Source organism: Aegilops tauschii, chromosome 5 (assembly GCF_002575655.3).
Source record: "Aegilops tauschii subsp. strangulata cultivar AL8/78 chromosome 5, Aet v6.0, whole genome shotgun sequence".
In the NCBI taxonomy this organism is placed as follows: Eukaryota; Viridiplantae; Streptophyta; class Magnoliopsida; order Poales; family Poaceae; genus Aegilops; species Aegilops tauschii.
The window spans coordinates 154,308,463-154,327,961 of NC_053039.3; positions in this window are offsets into that span (position 1 = coordinate 154,308,463).

The following is a 19,499-nucleotide window of genomic DNA, read 5'->3' on the forward strand; positions in this document are numbered from 1 at the left end:
GCTTATAGAGCTAGGTCAACTATAGTGTAAAATTATTTGAACTAGCTTATAGAGCTAGGTCAACTCTAGTGTAAAATTATTTGAAGTAGCTTATAGAGCTAGTTCAACTCTAGTGTAAAATTATTTGTACAAGCTTATAGCGCTAGTTCAACTCTAGTGTAAAATTATTTGTACTAGGCTATAGAGCTTGTTCAACTCTAGTGTAAAATTATTTGTACAAGCTTATAGAGCTAGTTCAACTCTAGTGTAAAATTATTTGAACTAGCTTATAGAGCTAGGTCAACTATAGTGTAAAATTAGTTGAACTAGCTTATAGAGCTAGGTCAACTCTAGTGTAAAATTATTTGAAGTAGCTTATAGAGCTAGTTCAACTCTAGTGTAAAATTATTTGTACAAGCTTATAGAGCTAGTTCAACTCTAGTGTAAAATTATTTGTACTAGGCTATAGAGCTAGTTCAACTCTAGTGTAAAATTATTTGAAGTAGCTTATAGAGCTAGTTCAACTCTATTGTAAAATTATTTGTACAAGCTTATAGAGCTAGTTCAACTCTAGTGTAAAATTATTTGTACTAGGCTATAGAGCTAGTTCAACTCTAGTGTAAAATTATTTGTACAAGCTTATAGAGCTAGTTCAACTCTAGTGTAAAATTATTTGTACTAGGCTATAGAGCTTGTTCAACTCTAGTGTAAAATTATTTGTACAAGCTTATAGAGCTAGTTCAACTCTAGTGTAAAATTATTTGAACTAGCTTATAGAGCTAGGTCAACTATAGTGTAAAATTATTTGAACTAGCTTATAGAGCTAGGTCAACTCTAGTGTAAAATTATTTGAAGTAGCTTATAGAGCTACTTCAACTCTAGTGTAAAATTATTTGTACAAGCTTATAGAGCTAGTTCAACTCTAGTGTAAAATTATTTGTACTAGGCTATAGAGCTTGTTCAACTCTAGTGTAAAATTATTTGTACAAGCTTATAGAGCTAGTTCAACTCTAGTGTAAAATTATTTGAACTAGCTTATAGAGCTAGGTCAACTATAGTGTAAAATTATTTGAACTAGCTTATAGAGCTAGGTCAACTCTAGTGTAAAATTATTTGAAGTAGCTTATAGAGCTAGTTCAACTCTAGTGTAAAATTATTTGTACAAGCTTATAGAGCTAGTTCAACTCTAGTGTAAAATTATTTGTACTAGGCTATAGAGCTTGTTCAACTCTAGTGTAAAATTATTTGTACAAGCTTATAGAGCTAGTTCAACTCTAGTGTAAAATTATTTGAACTAGCTTATAGAGCTAGGTCAACTATAGTGTAAAATTATTTGAACTAGCTTATAGAGCTAGGTCAACTCTAGTGTAAAATTATTTGAAGTAGCTTATAGAGCTAGTTCAACTCTAGTGTAAAATTATTTGTACAAGCTTATAGAGCTAGTTCAACTCTAGTGTAAAATTATTTGTACTAGGCTATAGAGCTAGTTCAACTCTAGTGTAAAATTATTTGAAGTAGCTTATAGAGCTAGTTCAACTCTATTGTAAAATTATTTGTACAAGCTTATAGAGCTAGTTCAACTCTAGTGTAAAATTATTTGTACTAGGCTATAGAGCTAGTTCAACTCTAGTGTAAAATTATTTGTACAAGCTTATAGAGCTAGTTCAACTCTAGTGTAAAATTATTTGTACTAGGCTATAGAGCTTGTTCAACTCTAGTGTAAAATTATTTGTACAAGCTTATAGAGCTAGTTCAACTCTAGTGTAAAATTATTTGAACTAGCTTATAGAGCTAGTTCAACTCTAGTGTAAAATTATTTGTACTAGGCTATAGAGCTTGTTCAACTCTAGTGTAAAATTATTTGAAGTAGCTTATAGAGCTAGTTCAACTCTAGTGTAAAATTATTTGTACAAGCTTATAGAGCTAGTTCAACTCTAGTGTAAAATTATTTGTACTAGGCTATAGAGCTTGTTCAACTCTAGTGTAAAATTATTTGTACAAGCTTATAGAGCTAGTTCAACTCTAGTGTAAAATTATTTGTACAAGCTTATAGAGCTAGTTCAACTCTAGTGTAAAATTATTTGTACTAGGCTATAGAGCTTGTTCAACTCTAGTGTAAAATTATTTGTACAAGCTTATAGAGCTAGTTCAACTCTAGTGTAAAATTATTTGAACTAGCTTATAGAGCTAGGTCAACTATAGTGTAAAATTATTTGAACTAGCTTATAGAGCTAGGTCAACTCTAGTGTAAAATTATTTGAAGTAGCTTATAGAGCTAGTTCAACTCTAGTGTAAAATTATTTGTACAAGCTTATAGAGCTAGTTCAACTCTAGTGTAAAATTATTTGTACTAGGCTATAGAGCTTGTTCAACTCTAGTGTAAAATTATTTGAAGTAGCTTATAGAGCTAGTTCAACTCTATTGTAAAATTATTTGTACAAGCTTATAGAGCTAGTTCAACTCTAGTGTAAAATTATTTGTACTAGGCTATAGAGCTAGTTCACCTCTAGTGTAAAATTATTTGTACAAGCTTATAGAGCTAGTTCAACTCTAGTGTAAAATTATTTGTACTAGGCTATAGAGCTTGTTCAACTCTAGTGTAAAATTATTTGTACAAGCTTATAGAGCTAGTTCAACTCTAGTGTAAAATTATTTGAACTAGCTTATAGAGCTAGGTCAACTATAGTGTAAAATTATTTGAACTAGCTTATAGAGCTAGGTCAACTCTAGTGTAAAATTATTTGAAGTAGCTTATAGAGCTGTTCAACTCTAGTGTAAAATTATTTGTACAAGCTTATAGAGCTAGTTCAACTCTAGTGTAAAATTATTTGTACTAGGCTATAGAGCTTGTTCAACTCTAGTGTAAAATTATTTGAAGTAGCTTATATAGCTAGTTCAACTCGAGTGTAAAATTATTTGTACAAGCTTATAGAGCTAGTTCAACTCTAGTGTAAAATTATTTGTACTAGGCTATAGAGCTTGTTCAACTCTAGTGTAAAATTATTTGTACAAGCTTATAGAGCTACTTCAACTCTAGTGTAAAATTATTTGTACTAGCCTATAGAGCTAGTTCAAATCTAGTGTAAAATTATTTGAACTAAATTATAGAGCTAGTTCAACTCTAGTGTTAAATTATTTGAACTAGTTTATAGAGCTAGTTCAACTCTAGTGTAAAATTATTTGAACTAGCTTATAGAGCTAGTTCAACTCTAGTGTAAAATTATTTGTACTAGCCTATAGAGCAAGTTCAACTCTAGTGTGAAATTATTTGTACAAGGTTATAGAGCTTGTTCAACTCTAGTGTAAAATTATTTGAACTAGCTTATAGAGCAAGTTCAACTCTAGTGTAAAATTATTTGTACAAGCTTATAGAGCTAGTTCAACTCTAGTGTAAAATTATTTGAACTAGCTTATAGAGCTAGGTCAACTCTAGTGTAAAATTATTTGAAGTAGCTTATAGAGCTAGTTCAACTCTAGTGTAAAATTATTTGAACTCGCTTATAGAGCAAGTTCAACTCTAGTGTAAAATTATTTGTACAAGCTTATAGAGCTAGTTCAACTCTAGTGTAAAATTATTTGAACTAGCTTATAGAGCAAGTTCAACTCTAGTGTAAAATTATTTGTACAAGCTTATAGAGCTAGTTCAACTCTAGTGTAAAATTATTTGAACTAGCTTATAGAGCTAGGTCAACTCTAGTGTAAAATTATTTGAACTAAATTATAGAGCTAGTTCAACTCTAGTGTAAAATTATTTGAACTAGCTTATAGAGCAAGTTCAACTCTAGTGTAAAATTATTTGTACAAGCTTATAGAGCTAGTTCAACTCTAGTGTAAAATTATTTGAACTAGCTTATAGAGCTAGGTCAACTATAGTGTAAAATTATTTGAAGTAGCTTATAGAGCTAGTTCAACTCTAGTGTAAACTTATTTGTACTAGATTATAGAGCTAGTTCAACTCTAGTGTAAAATTATTTGTACAAGCTTATGGAGCTAGTTCAACTCTAGTGTAAAATTATTTGTACTAGGATATAGAGCTAGTTCAACTCTAGTGTAAAATTATTTGTAGAAGCTTATAGAGCTAGTTCAACTCTAGTGTAAAATTATTTGTACTAGGCTATAGTGCTTGTTCAACTCTAGTGTAAAATTATTTGAAGTAGCTTATAGAGCTAGTTCAACTCTAGTGTAAAATTATTTGTACAAGCTTATAGAGCTAGTTCAACTCTAGTGTAAAATTATTTGTACTAGGCTATAGAGCTTGTTCAACTCTAGTGTAAAATTATTTGAAGTAGCTTATAGAGCTAGTTCAACTCTAGTGTAAAATTATTTGTACAAGCTTATAGAGCTAGTTCAACTCTAGTGTAAAATTATTTGTACTAGGCTATAGAGCTAGTTCAACTCTAGTGTAAAATTATTTGTACAAGCTTATAGAGCTAGTTCAACTCTAGTGTAAAATTATTTGAACTAGCTTATAGAGCTAGGTCAACTATAGTGTAAAATTATTTGAACTAGCTTATAGAGCTAGGTCAACTCTAGTGTAAAATTATTTGAAGTAGCTTATAGAGCTGTTCAACTCTAGTGTAAAATTATTTGTACAAGCTTATAGAGCTAGTTCAACTCTAGTGTAAAATTATTTGTACTAGGCTATAGAGCTTGTTCAACTCTAGTGTAAAATTATTTGAAGTAGCTTATAGAGCTAGTTCAACTCTAGTGTAAAATTATTTGTACAAGCTTATAGAGCTAGTTCAACTCTAGTGTAAAATTATTTGTACTAGGCTATAGAGCTTGTTCAACTCTAGTGTAAAATTATTTGTACAAGCTTATAGAGCTAGTTCAACTCTAGTGTAAAATTATTTGAACTAGCTTATAGAGCTAGGTCAACTATAGTGTAAAATTATTTGAACTAGCTTATAGAGCTAGGTCAACTCTAGTGTAAAATTATTTGAAGTAGCTTATAGAGCTGTTCAACTCTAGTGTAAAATTATTTGTACAAGCTTATAGAGGTAGTTCAACTCTAGTGTAAAATTATTTGTACTAGGCTATAGAGCTTGTTCAACTCTAGTGTAAAATTATTTGAAGTAGCTTATAGAGCTAGTTCAACTCGAGTGTAAAATTATTTGTACAAGCTTATAGAGCTAGTTCAACTCTAGTGTAAAATTATTTGTACTAGGCTATAGAGCTTGTTCAACTCTAGTGTAAAATTATTTGTACAAGCTTATAGAGCTACTTCAACTCTAATGTAAAATTATTTGTACTAGCCTATAGAGCTAGTTCAACTCTAGTGTAAAATTATTTGAACTAAATTATAGAGCTAGTTCAACTCTAGTGTTAAATTATTTGAACTAGTTTATAGAGCTATTTCAACTCTAGTGTAAAATTATTTGAACTAGCTTATAGAGCTAGTTCAACTCTAGTGTAAAATTATTTGTACTAGCCTATAGAGCAAGTTCAACTCTAGTGTAAAATTATTTGTACAAGGTTATAGAGCTAGTTCAACTCTAGTGTAAAATTATTTGAACTAGCTTATAGAGCAAGTTCAACTCTAGTGTAAAATTATTTGTACAAGCTTATAGAGCTAGTTCAACTCTAGTGTAAAATTATTTGAACTAGCTTATAGAGCTAGGTCAACTCTAGTGTAAAATTATTTGAAGTAGCTTATAGAGCTAGTTCAACTCTAGTGTAAAATTATTTGAACTAGCTTATAGAGCAAGTTCAACTCTAGTGTAAAATTATTTGTACAAGCTTATAGAGCTAGTTCAACTCTAGTGTAAAATTATTTGAACTAGCTTATAGAGCAAGTTCAACTCTAGTGTAAAATTATTTGTACAAGCTTATAGAGCTAGTTCAACTCTAGTGTAAAATTATTTGAACTAGATTATAGAGCTAGGTCAACTCTAGTGTAAAATTATTTGAACTAAATTATAGAGCTAGTTCAACTCTAGTGTTAAATTATTTGAACTAGCTTATAGAGCTAGGTCAACTATAGTGTAAAATTATTTGAAGTAGCTTATAGAGCTAGTTCAACTCTAGTGTAAACTTATTTGTACTAGATTATAGAGCTAGTTCAACTCTAGTGTAAAATTATTTGTACAAGCTTATGGAGCTAGTTCAACTCTAGTGTAAAATTATTTGTACTAGGATATAGAGCTAGTTCAACTCTAGTGTAAAATTATTTGTAGAAGCTTATAGAGCTAGTTCAACTCTAGTGTAAAATTATTTGTACTAGGCTATAGTGCTTGTTCAACTCTAGTGTAAAATTATTTGAAGTAGCTTATAGAGCTAGTTCAACTCTAGTGTAAAATTATTTGTACAAGCTTATAGAGCTAGTTCAACTCGAGTGTAAAATTATTTGTACTAGGCTATAGAGCTTGTTCAACTCTAGTGTAAAATTATTTGAAGTAGCTTATAGAGCTAGTTCAACTCTAGTGTAAAATTATTTGTACAAGCTTATAGAGCTAGTTCAACTCTAGTGTAAAATTATTTGTACTAGGCTATAGAGCTAGTTCAACTCTAGTGTAAAATTATTTGTACAAGCTTATAGAGCTAGTTCAACTCTAGTGTAAAATTATTTGTACTAGGCTATAGAGCTGGTTCAACTCTAGTGTAAAATTATTTGTACAAGCTTATAGAGCTAGTTCAACTCTAGTGTAAAGAACTAGCTCATAGAGCTAGGTCAACTATAGTGTAAAATTATTTGAACTAGCTTATAGAGCTAGGTCAACTCTAGTGTAAAATTATTTGAAGTAGCTTATAGAGCTAGTTCAACTCTAGTGTAAAATTATTTGTACATGCTTATAGAGCTAGTTCAACTCTAGTGTAAAATTATTTGTACTAGGCTATAGAGCTTGTTCAACTCTAGTGTAAAATTATTTGAAGTAGCTTATAGAGCTAGTTCAACTCTATTGTAAAATTATTTGTACAAGCTTATAGAGCTAGTTCAACTCTAGTGTAAAATTATTTGTACTAGGCTATAGAGCTAGTTCAACTCTAGTGTAAAATTATTTGTACAAGCTTATAGAGCTAGTTCAACTCTAGTGTAAAATTATTTGTACTAGGCTATAGAGCTTGTTCAACTCTAGTGTAAAATTATTTGTACAAGCTTATAGAGCTAGTTCAACTCTAGTGTAAAATTATTTGAACTAGCTTATAGAGCTAGGTCAATTATAGTGTAAAATTATTTGAACTAGCTTATAGAGCTAGGTCAACTCTAGTGTAAAATTATTTGAAGTAGCTTATAGAGCTAGTTCAACTCTAGTGTAAAATTATTTGAACTAGCTTATAGAGCAAGTTCAACTCTAGTGTAAAATTATTTGTACAAGCTTATAGAGCTAGTTCAACTCTAGTGTAAAATTATTTGAACTAGCTTATAGAGCAAGTTCAACTCTAGTGTAAAATTATTTGTACAAGCTTATAGAGCTAGTTCAACTCTAGTGTAAAATTATTTGAACTAGATTATAGAGCTAGGTCAACTCTAGTGTAAAATTATTTGAACTAAATTATAGAGCTAGTTCAACTCTAGTGTTAAATTATTTGAACTAGCTTATAGAGCTAGGTCAACTATAGTGTAAAATTATTTGAAGTAGCTTATAGAGCTAGTTCAACTCTAGTGTAAACTTATTTGTACTAGATTATAGAGCTAGTTCAACTCTAGTGTAAAATTATTTGTACAAGCTTATGGAGCTAGTTCAACTCTAGTGTAAAATTATTTGTACTAGGATATAGAGCTAGTTCAACTCTAGTGTAAAATTATTTGTAGAAGCTTATAGAGCTAGTTCAACTCTAGTGTAAAATTATTTGTACTAGGCTATAGTGCTTGTTCAACTCTAGTGTAAAATTATTTGAAGTAGCTTATAGAGCTAGTTCAACTCTAGTGTAAAATTATTTGTACAAGCTTATAGAGCTAGTTCAACTCGAGTGTAAAATTATTTGTACTAGGCTATAGAGCTTGTTCAACTCTAGTGTAAAATTATTTGAAGTAGCTTATAGAGCTAGTTCAACTCTAGTGTAAAATTATTTGTACAAGCTTATAGAGCTAGTTCAACTCTAGTGTAAAATTATTTGTACTAGGCTATAGAGCTAGTTCAACTCTAGTGTAAAATTATTTGTACAAGCTTATAGAGCTAGTTCAACTCTAGTGTAAAATTATTTGTACTAGGCTATAGAGCTGGTTCAACTCTAGTGTAAAATTATTTGTACAAGCTTATAGAGCTAGTTCAACTCTAGTGTAAAGAACTAGCTCATAGAGCTAGGTCAACTATAGTGTAAAATTATTTGAACTAGCTTATAGAGCTAGGTCAACTCTAGTGTAAAATTATTTGAAGTAGCTTATAGAGCTAGTTCAACTCTAGTGTAAAATTATTTGTACATGCTTATAGAGCTAGTTCAACTCTAGTGTAAAATTATTTGTACTAGGCTATAGAGCTTGTTCAACTCTAGTGTAAAATTATTTGAAGTAGCTTATAGAGCTAGTTCAACTCTATTGTAAAATTATTTGTACAAGCTTATAGAGCTAGTTCAACTCTAGTGTAAAATTATTTGTACTAGGCTATAGAGCTAGTTCAACTCTAGTGTAAAATTATTTGTACAAGCTTATAGAGCTAGTTCAACTCTAGTGTAAAATTATTTGTACTAGGCTATAGAGCTTGTTCAACTCTAGTGTAAAATTATTTGTACAAGCTTATAGAGCTAGTTCAACTCTAGTGTAAAATTATTTGAACTAGCTTATAGAGCTAGGTCAATTATAGTGTAAAATTATTTGAACTAGCTTATAGAGCTAGGTCAACTCTAGTGTAAAATTATTTGAAGTAGCTTATAGAGCTGTTCAACTCTAGTGTAAAATTATTTGTACAAGCTTATAGAGCTAGTTCAACTCTAGTGTAAAATTATTTGTACTAGGCTATAGAGCTTGTTCAACTCTAGTGTAAAATTATTTGAAGTAGCTTATAGAGCTAGTTCAACTCTAGTGTAAAATTATTTGTACTAGCCTATAGAGCAAGTTCAACTCTAGTGTAAAATTATTTGTACAAGGTTATAGAGCTAGTTCAACTCTAGTGTAAAATTATTTGAACTAGCTTATAGAGCAAGTTCAACTCTAGTGTAAAATTATTTGTACAAGCTTATAGAGCTAGTTCAACTCTAGTGTAAAATTATTTGAACTAGCTTATAGAGCTAGGTCAACTCTAGTGTAAAATTATTTGAAGTAGCTTATAGAGCTAGTTCAACTCTAGTGTAAAATTATTTGAACTAGCTTATAGAGCAAGTTCAACTCTAGTGTAAAATTATTTGTACAAGCTTATAGAGCTAGTTCAACTCTAGTGTAAAATTATTTGAACTAGCTTATAGAGCAAGTTCAACTCTAGTGTAAAATTATTTGTACAAGCTTATAGAGCTAGTTCAACTCTAGTGTAAAATTATTTGAACTAGCTTATAGAGCTAGGTCAACTCTAGTGTAAAATTATTTGAACTAGGCTATAGAGCTAGTTCAACTCTAGTGTAAAATTATTTGTACAAGCTTATAGAGCTAGTTCAACTCTAGTGTAAAATTATTTGTACTAGGCTATAGAGCTAGTTCAACTCTAGTGTAAAATTATTTGTACAAGCTTATAGAGCTAGTTCAACTCTAGTGTAAAATTATTTGTACTAGGCTATAGAGCTTGTTCAACTCTAGTGTAAAATTATTTGTACAAGCTTATAGAGCTAGTTCAACTCTAGTGTAAAATTATTTGAACTAGCTTATAGAGCTAGGTCAACTATAGTGTAAAATTATTTGAACTAGCTTATAGAGCTAGGTCAACTCTAGTGTAAAATTATTTGATGTAGCTTATAGAGCTGTTCAACTCTAGTGTAAAATTATTTGTACAAGCTTATAGAGCTAGTTCAACTCTAGTGTAAAATTATTTGTACTAGGCTATAGAGCTTGTTCAACTCTAGTGTAAAATTATTTGAAGTAGCTTATAGAGCTAGTTCAACTCTACTGTAAAATTATTTGTACAAGCTTATAGAGCTAGTTCAACTCTAGTGTAAAATTATTTGTACTAGGCTATAGAGCTTGTTCAACTCTAGTGTAAAATTATTTGTACAAGCTTATAGAGCTACTTCAACTCTAGTGTAAAATTATTTGTACTAGCCTATAGAGCTAGTTCAACCCTAGTGTAAAATTACTTGAACTAAATTATAGAGCTAGTTCAACTCTAGTGTTAAATTATTTGAACTAGTTTATAGAGCTAGTTCAACTCTAGTGTAAAATTATTTGAACTAGCTTATAGAGCTAGTTCAACTCTAGTGTAAAATTATTTGTACTAGCCTATAGAGCAAGTTCAACTCTAGTGTAAAATTATTTGTACAAGGTTATAGAGCTAGTTCAACTCTAGTGTAAAATTATTTGAACTAGCTTATAGAGCAAGTTCAACTCTAGTGTAAAATTATTTGTACAAGCTTATAGAGCTAGTTCAACTCTAGTGTAAAATTATTTGAACTAGCTTATAGAGCTAGGTCAACTCTACTGTAAAGTTATTTGAAGTAGCTTATAGAGCTAGTTCAACTCTAGTGTAAAATTATTTGAACTAGCTTATAGAGCAAGTTCAACTCTAGTGTAAAATTATTTGTACAAGCTTATAGAGCTAGTTCAACTCTAGTGTAAAATTATTTGAACTAGCTTATAGAGCAAGTTCAACTCTAGTGTAAAATTATTTGTACAAGCTTATAGAGCTAGTTCAACTCTAGTGTAAAATTATTTGAACTAGCTTATAGCGCTAGGTCAACTCTAGTGTAAAATTATTTGAACTAAATTATAGAGCTAGTTCAACTCTAGTGTTAAATTATTTGAACTAGCTTATAGAGCTAGGTCAACTATAGTGTAAAATTATTTGAACTAGCTTATAGAGCTAGGTCAACTCTAGTGTAAAATTATTTGAAGTAGCTTATAGAGCTAGTTCAACTCTAGTGTAAAATTATTTGTACAAGCTTATAGAGCTAGTTCAACTCTAGTGTAAAATTATTTGTACTAGGCTATAGAGCTTGTTCAACTCTAGTGTGAAATTATTTGTACAAGCTTATATAGCTAGTTCAACTCTAGTGTAAAATTATTTGAACTAGCTTATAGAGCTAGGTCAACTATAGTGTAAAATTATTTGAACTAGCTTATAGAGCTAGGTCAACTGTAGTGTAAAATTATTTGAAGTAGCTTATAGAGCTAGTTCAACTCTAGTGTAAACTTATTTGTACTAGATTATAGAGCTAGTTCAACTCTAGTGTAAAATTATTTGTACAAGCTTATGGAGCTAGTTCAACTCTAGTGTAAAATTATTTGTACTAGGATATAGAGCTAGTTCAACTCTAGTGTAAAATTATTTGTACAAGCTTATAGAGCTAGTTCCACTCTAGTGTAAAATTATTTGTACTAGGCTATAGAGCTTGTTCAACTCTAGTGTAAAATTATTTGAAGTAGCTTATAGAGCTAGTTCAACTCTAGTGTAAAATTATTTGTACAAGCTTATAGAGCTAGTTCAACTCTAGTGTAAAATTATTTTTACTAGGCTATAGAGCTTGTTCAACTCTAGTGTAAAATTATTTGTACAAGCTTATAGAGCTAGTTCAACTCTAGTGTAAAATTATTTGTACTAGGCTATAGAGCTTGTTCAACTCTAGTGTAAAATTATTTGTACAAGCCTAAAGAGCTAGTTCAACTCTAGTGTAAAATTATTTGAACTAGCTTATAGAGCTAGGTCAACTATAGTGTAAAATTATTTGAACTAGCTTATAGAGCTAGGTCAACTATAGTGTAAAATTATTTGAACTAGCTTATAGAGCTAGGTCAACTCTAGTGTAAAATTATTTGAAGTAGCTTATAGAGCTAGTTCAACTCTAGTGTAAAATTATTTGTACTAGATTATAGAGCTAGTTCAACTCTAGTGTAAAATAATTTGAACTAGCTTACAGAGCTAGTTCAACTCTAGTGTAAAATTATTTGTACTAGCCTATAGAGCAAGTTCAACTCTAGTGTAAAATTATTTGTACAAGCTTATAGAGCTAGTTCAACTCTAGTGTAAAATTACTTGAACTAGCTTATAGAGCTAGGTCAACTCTAGTGTAAAATTATTTGAAGAAGCTTATAGAGCTAGTTCAACTCTAGTGTAAAATTATTTGAACTAGATTATAGAGCTAGTTCAACTCTAGTGTAAAATTACTTGAACTAGCTTATAGAGCTAGTACAACTCTAGTGTAAAATTATTTGTACTAGCCTATAGAGCAAGTTCAACTCTAGTGTAAAATTATTTGTACAAGCTTATAGACCTAGTTCAACTCTAGTGTAAAATTACTTGAAGTAGCTTATAGAGCTAGTTCAACTCTAGTGTAAAATTATTTGTACAAGCTTATAGAGCTAGTTCAACTCTAGTGTAAAATTATTTGTACTAGGCTATAGAGCTTGTTCAACTCTAGTGTAAAATTATTTGAAGTAGCTTATATAGCTAGTTCAACTCTAGTGTAAAATTATTTGTACAAGCTTATAGAGCTAGTTCAACTGTAGTGTAAAATTATTTGTACTAGGCTATAGAGCTTGTTCAACTCTAGTGTAAAATTATTTGTACAAGCTTATAGAGCTAGTTCAACTCTAGTGTAAAATTATTTGTACTAGGCTATAGAGCTAGTTCAACTCTAGTGTAAAATTATTTGAACTAAATTATAGAGCTAGTTCAACTCTAGTGTTAAATTATTTGAACTAGCTTATAGAGCTAGTTCAACTCTAGTGTAAAATTATTTGAACTAGCTTATAGAGCTAGTTCAACTCTAGTGTAAAATTATTTGTACTAGCCTATAGAGCAAGTTCAACTCTAGTGTAAAATTATTTGTACAAGGTTATAGAGCTAGTTCAACTCTAGTGTAAAATTATTTGAACTAGCTTATAGAGCTAGTTCAACTCTAGTGTCAAATTATTTGAAGTAGCTTACAGAGCTAGTTCAACTCTAGTGTAAAATTATTTGTACTAGACTATAGAGCTAGTTCAACTCTACTGTAAAATTATTTGTACAACCTTATAAAGCTAGTTTAACTCTGGTGTAAAATTATTTGAACTAGCTTATAGAGCTAGTTCAACTCTAGTGTAAAAATATTTGTACAAGCTTATAGAGCTAGTTCAACTCTAGTGTAAAATTATTTGTACTAGATTATAGAACTAGTTCAACTCTAGTGTAAAATTATTTGAAATAGCTTATAGAGCTAGTTCAACTCTAGTGTAAAATTATTTGTACTAGCTTATAGAGCTAGGTCAACTCTAGTGTAAAATTATTTGAAGAAGCTTATAGAGCTAGTTCAACTCTAGTGTAAAATTATTTGAACTAGATTACAGAGCTAGTTCAACTCTAGTGTAAAATTATTTGAACTAGCTTATAGAGCTAGTTCAACTCTAGTGTAAAATTATTTGTACAAGCTTATAGAGCTAGTTCAACTCTAGTGTAAAATTATTTGTACAAGCTTATAGAGCTAGTTCAACTCTAGTGTAAAATTATTTGTACTAGGCTATAGAGCTAGTTCAACTCTAGTGTAAAATTATTTGAACTAAATTATAGAGCTAGTTCAACTCTAGTGTTAAATTGTTTGAACTAGCTTATAGAGCTAGTTCAACTCTAGTGTAAAATTATTTGAACTAGCTTATAGAGCTAGTTCAACTCTAGTGTAAAATTATTTGTACTAGCCTATAGAGCAAGTTCAACTCTAGTGTAAAATTATTTGTACAAGGTTATAGAGCTAGTTCAACTCTAGTGTAAAATTATTTGAACTAGCTTATAGAGCTAGTTCAACTCTAGTGTCAAATTATTTGAAGTAGCTTACAGAGCTAGTTCAACTCTAGTGTAAAATTATTTGTACTAGACTATAGAGCTAGTTCAACTCTACTGTAAAATTATTTGTACAACCTTATAAAGCTAGTTTAACTCTGGTGTAAAATTATTTGAACTAGCTTATAGAGCTAGTTCAACTCTAGTGTAAAAATATTTGTACAAGCTTATAGAGCTAGTTCAACTCTAGTGTAAAATTATTTGTACTAGATTATAGAACTAGTTCAACTCTAGTGTAAAATTATTTGAAATAGCTTATAGAGCTAGTTCAACTCTAGTGTAAAATTATTTGTACTAGCTTATAGAGCTAGGTCAACTCTAGTGTAAAATTATTTGAAGTAGCTTATAGAGCTAGTTCAACCCTAGTGTAAAATTATTTGTACTAGATTATAGAGCTAGTTCAACTCTAGTGTAAAATAATTTGAACTAGCTTACAGAGCTAGTTCAACTCTAGTGTAAAATTATTTGTACTAGCCTATAGAGCAAGTTCAACTCTAGTGTAAAATTATTTGTACAAGCTTATAGAGCTAGTTCAACTCTAGTGTAAAATTACTTGAACTAGCTTATAGAGCTAGGTCAACTCTAGTGTAAAATTATTTGAAGAAGCTTATAGAGCTAGTTCAACTCTAGTGTAAAATTATTTGAACTAGATTATAGAGCTAGTTCAACTCTAGTGTAAAATTATTTGAACTAGCTTATAGAGCTAGTACAACTCTAGTGTAAAATTATTTGTACTAGCCTATAGAGCAAGTTCAACTCTAGTGTAAAATTATTTGTACAAGCTTATAGAGCTAGTTCAACTCTAGTGTAAAATTACTTGAAGTAGCTTATAGAGCTAGTTCAACTCTAGTGTAAAATTATTTGTACAAGCTTATAGAGCTAGTTCAACTCTAGTGTAAAATTATTTGTACTAGGCTATAGAGCTTGTTCAACTCTAGTGTAAAATTATTTGAAGTAGCTTATAGAGCTAGTTCAACTCTAGTGTAAAATTATTTGTACAAGCTTATAGAGCTAGTTCAACTCTAGTGTAAAATTATTTGTACTAGGCTATAGAGCTTGTTCAACTCTAGTGTAAAATTATTTGTACAAGCTTATAGAGCTAGTTCAACTCTAGTGTAAAATTATTTGTACTAGGCTATAGAGCTAGTTCAACTCTAGTGTAAAATTATTTGAACTAAATTATAGAGCTAGTTCAACTCTAGTGTTAAATTATTTGAACTAGCTTATAGAGCTAGTTCAACTCTAGTGTAAAATTATTTGAACTAGCTTATAGAGCTAGTTCAACTCTAGTGTAAAATTATTTGTACTAGCCTATAGAGCAAGTTCAACTCTAGTGTAAAATTATTTGTACAAGGTTATAGAGCTAGTTCAACTCTAGTGTAAAATTATTTGAACTAGCTTATAGAGCTAGTTCAACTCTAGTGTCAAATTATTTGAAGTAGCTTACAGAGCTAGTTCAACTCTAGTGTAAAATTATTTGTACTAGGCTATAGAGCTAGTTCAACTCTACTGTAAAATTATTTGTACAACCTTATAAAGCTAGTTTAACTCTGGTGTAAAATTATTTGAACTAGCTTATAGAGCTAGTTCAACTCTAGTGTAAAAATATTTGTACAAGCTTATAGAGCTAGTTCAACTCTAGTGTAAAATTATTTGTACTAGATTATAGAACTAGTTCAACTCTAGTGTAAAATTATTTGAAATAGCTTATAGAGCTAGTTCAACTCTAGTGTAAAATTATTTGTACTAGCTTATAGAGCTAGGTCAACTCTAGTGTAAAATTATTTGAAGAAGCTTATAGAGCTAGTTCAACTCTAGTGTAAAATTATTTGTACTAGGCTATAGAGCTTGTTCAACTCTAGTGTAAAATTATTTGTACAAGCTTATAGAGCTAGTTCAACTCTAGTGTTAAATTATTTGAACTAGCTTATAGAGCTAGGTCAACTATAGTGTAAAATTATTTGAACTAGCTTATAGAGCTAGGTCAACTCTAGTGTAAAATTATTTGAAGTAGCTTATAGAGCTAGTTCAACTCTAGTGTAAAATTATTTGTACAAGCTTATAGAGCTAGTTCAACTCTACTGTAAAATTATTTGTACTAGGCTATAGAGCTTGTTCAACTCTAGTGTAAAATTATTTGAAGTAGCTTATAGAGCTAGTTCAACTCTAGTGTAAAATTATTTGTACAAGCTTATAGAGCTTGTTCAACTCTAGTGTAAAATTATTTGTACTAGGCTATAGAGCTTGTTCAACTCTAGTGTAAAATTATTTGTACAAGCTTATAGAGCTAGTTCAACTCTAGTGTAAAATTATTTGTACTAGGCTATAGAGCTAGTTCAACTCTAGTGTAAAATTATTTGAACTAAATTATAGAGCTAGTTCAACTCTAGTGTAAAATTATTTGTACAAGCTTATAGAGCTTGTTCAACTCTAGTGTAAAATTATTTGTACTAGGCTATAGAGCTTGTTCAACTCTAGTGTAAAATTATTTGTACAAGCTTATAGAGCTAGTTCAACTCTAGTGTAAAATTATTTGTACTAGGCTATAGAGCTAGTTCAACTCTAGTGTAAAATTATTTGAACTAAATTATAGAGCTAGTTCAACTCTAGTGTTAAATTATTCGAACTAGCTTATAGAGCTAGTTCAACTCTAGTGTAAAATTATTTGAACTAGCTTATAGAGCTAGTTCAACTCTAGTGTAAAATTATTTGTACTAGCCTATAGAGCAAGTTCAACTCTAGTGTAAAATTATTTGTACAAGTTTATAGAGCTAGTTCAACTCTAGTGTAAAATTATTTGAACTAGCTTATAGAGCTAGTTCAACTCTAGTGTCAAATTATTTGAAGTAGCTTACAGAGCTAGTTCAACTCTAGTGTAAAATTATTTGTACTAGACTATAGAGCTAGTTCAACTCTACTGTAAAATTATTTGTACAACCTTATAAAGCTAGTTTAACTCTGGTGTAAAATTATTTGAACTAGCTTATAGAGCTAGTTCAACTCTAGTGTAAAAATATTTGTACAAGCTTATACAGCTAGTTCAACTCTAGTGTAAAATTATTTGTACTAGATTATAGAACTAGTTCAACTCTAGTGTAAAATTATTTGAAATAGCTTATAGAGCTAGTTCAACTCTAGTGTAAAATTATTTGTACTAGCTTATAGAGCTAGGTCAACTCTAGTGTAAAATTATTTGAAGAAGCTTATAGAGCTAGTACAACTCTAGTGTAAAATTATTTGTACTAGCCTATAGAGCAAGTTCAACTCTAGTGTAAAATTATTTGTACAAGCTTATAGAGCTAGTTCAACTCTAGTGTAAAATTACTTGAAGTAGCTTATAGAGCTAGTTCAACTCTAGTGTAAAATTATTTGTACAAGCTTATAGAGCTAGTTCAACTCTAGTGTAAAATTATTTGTACTAGGCTATAGAGCTTGTTCAACTCTAGTGTAAAATTATTTGAAGTAGCTTATAGAGCTAGTTCAACTCTAGTGTAAAATTATTTGTACAAGCTTATAGAGCTAGTTCAACTCTAGTGTAAAATTATTTGTACTAGGCTATAGAGCTTGTTCAACTCTAGTGTAAAATTATTTGTACAAGCTTATAGAGCTAGTTCAACTCTAGTGTAAAATTATTTGTACTAGGCTATAGAGCTAGTTCAACTCTAGTGTAAAATTATTTGAACTAAATTATAGAGCTAGTTCAACTCTAGTGTTAAATTATTTGAACTAGCTTATAGAGCTAGTTCAACTCTAGTGTAAAATTATTTGAACTAGCTTATAGAGCTAGTTCAACTCTAGTGTAAAATTATTTGTACTAGCCTATAGAGCAAGTTCAACTCTAGTGTAAAATTATTTGTACAAGGTTATAGAGCTAGTTCAACTCTAGTGTAAAATTATTTGAACTAGCTTATAGAGCTAGTTCAACTCTAGTGTCAAATTATTTGAAGTAGCTTACAGAGCTAGTTCAACTCTAGTGTAAAATTATTTGTACTAGGCTATAGAGCTAGTTCAACTCTACTGTAAAATTATTTGTACAACCTTATAAAGCTAGTTTAACTCTGGTGTAAAATTATTTGAACTAGCTTATAGAGCTAGTTCAACTCTAGTGTAAAAATATTTGTACAAGCTCATAGAGCTAGTTCAACTCTAGTGTAAAATTATTTGTACTAGATTATAGAACTAGTTCAACTCTAGTGTAAAATTATTTGAAATAGCTTATAGAGCTAGTTCAACTCTAGTGTAAAATTATTTGTACTAGCTTATAGAGCTAGGTCAACTCTAGTGTAAAATTATTTGAAGAAGCTTATAGAGCTAGTTCAACTCTAGTGTAAAATTATTTGTACTAGGCTATAGAGCTTGTTCAACTCTAGTGTAAAATTATTTGTACAAGCTTATAGAGCTAGTTCAACTCTAGTGTTAAATTATTTGAACTAGCTTATAGAGCTAGGTCAACTATAGTGTAAAATTATTTGAACTAGCTTATAGAGCTAGGTCAACTCTAGTGTAAAATTATTTGAAGTAGCTTATAGAGCTAGTTCAACTCTAGTGTAAAATTATTTGTACAAGCTTATAGAGCTAGTTCAACTCTACTGTAAAATTATTTGTACTAGGCTATAGAGCTTGTTCAACTCTAGTGTAAAATTATTTGAAGTAGCTTATAGAGCTAGTTCAACTCTAGTGTAAAATTATTTGTACAAGCTTATAGAGCTTGTTCAACTCTAGTGTAAAATTATTTGTACTAGGCTATAGAGCTTGTTCAACTCTAGTGTAAAATTATTTGTACAAGCTTATAGAGCTAGTTCAACTCTAGTGTAAAATTATTTGTACTAGGCTATAGAGCTAGTTCAACTCTAGTGTAAAATTATTTGAACTAAATTATAGAGCTAGTTCAACTCTAGTGTAAAATTATTTGTACAAGCTTATAGAGCTTGTTCAACTCTAGTGTAAAATTATTTGTACTAGGCTATAGAGCTTGTTCAACTCTAGTGTAAAATTATTTGTACAAGCTTATAGAGCTAGTTCAACTCTAGTGTAAAATTATTTGTACTAGGCTATAGAGCTAGTTCAACTCTAGTGTAAAATTATTTGAACTAAATTATAGAGCTAGTTCAACTCTAGTGTTAAATTATTCGAACTAGCTTATAGAGCTAGTTCAACTCTAGTGTAAAATTATTTGAACTAGCTTATAGAGCTAGTTCAACTCTAGTGTAAAATTATTTGTACTAGCCTATAGAGCAAGTTCAACTCTAGTGTAAAATTATTTGTACAAGTTTATAGAGCTAGTTCAACTCTAGTGTAAAATTATTTGAACTAGCTTATAGAGCTAGTTCAACTCTAGTGTCAAATTATTTGAAGTAGCTTACAGAGCTAGTTCAACTCTAGTGTAAAATTATTTGTACTAGACTATAGAGCTAGTTCAACTCTACTGTAAAATTATTTGTACAACCTTATAAAGCTAGTTTAACTCTGGTGTAAAATTATTTGAACTAGCTTATAGAGCTAGTTCAACTCTAGTGTAAAAATATTTGTACAAGCTTATACAGCTAGTTCAACTCTAGTGTAAAATTATTTGTACTAGATTATAGAACTAGTTCAACTCTAGTGTAAAATTATTTGAAATAGCTTATAGAGCTAGTTCAACTCTAGTGTAAAATTATTTGTACTAGCTTATAGAGCTAGGTCAACTCTAGT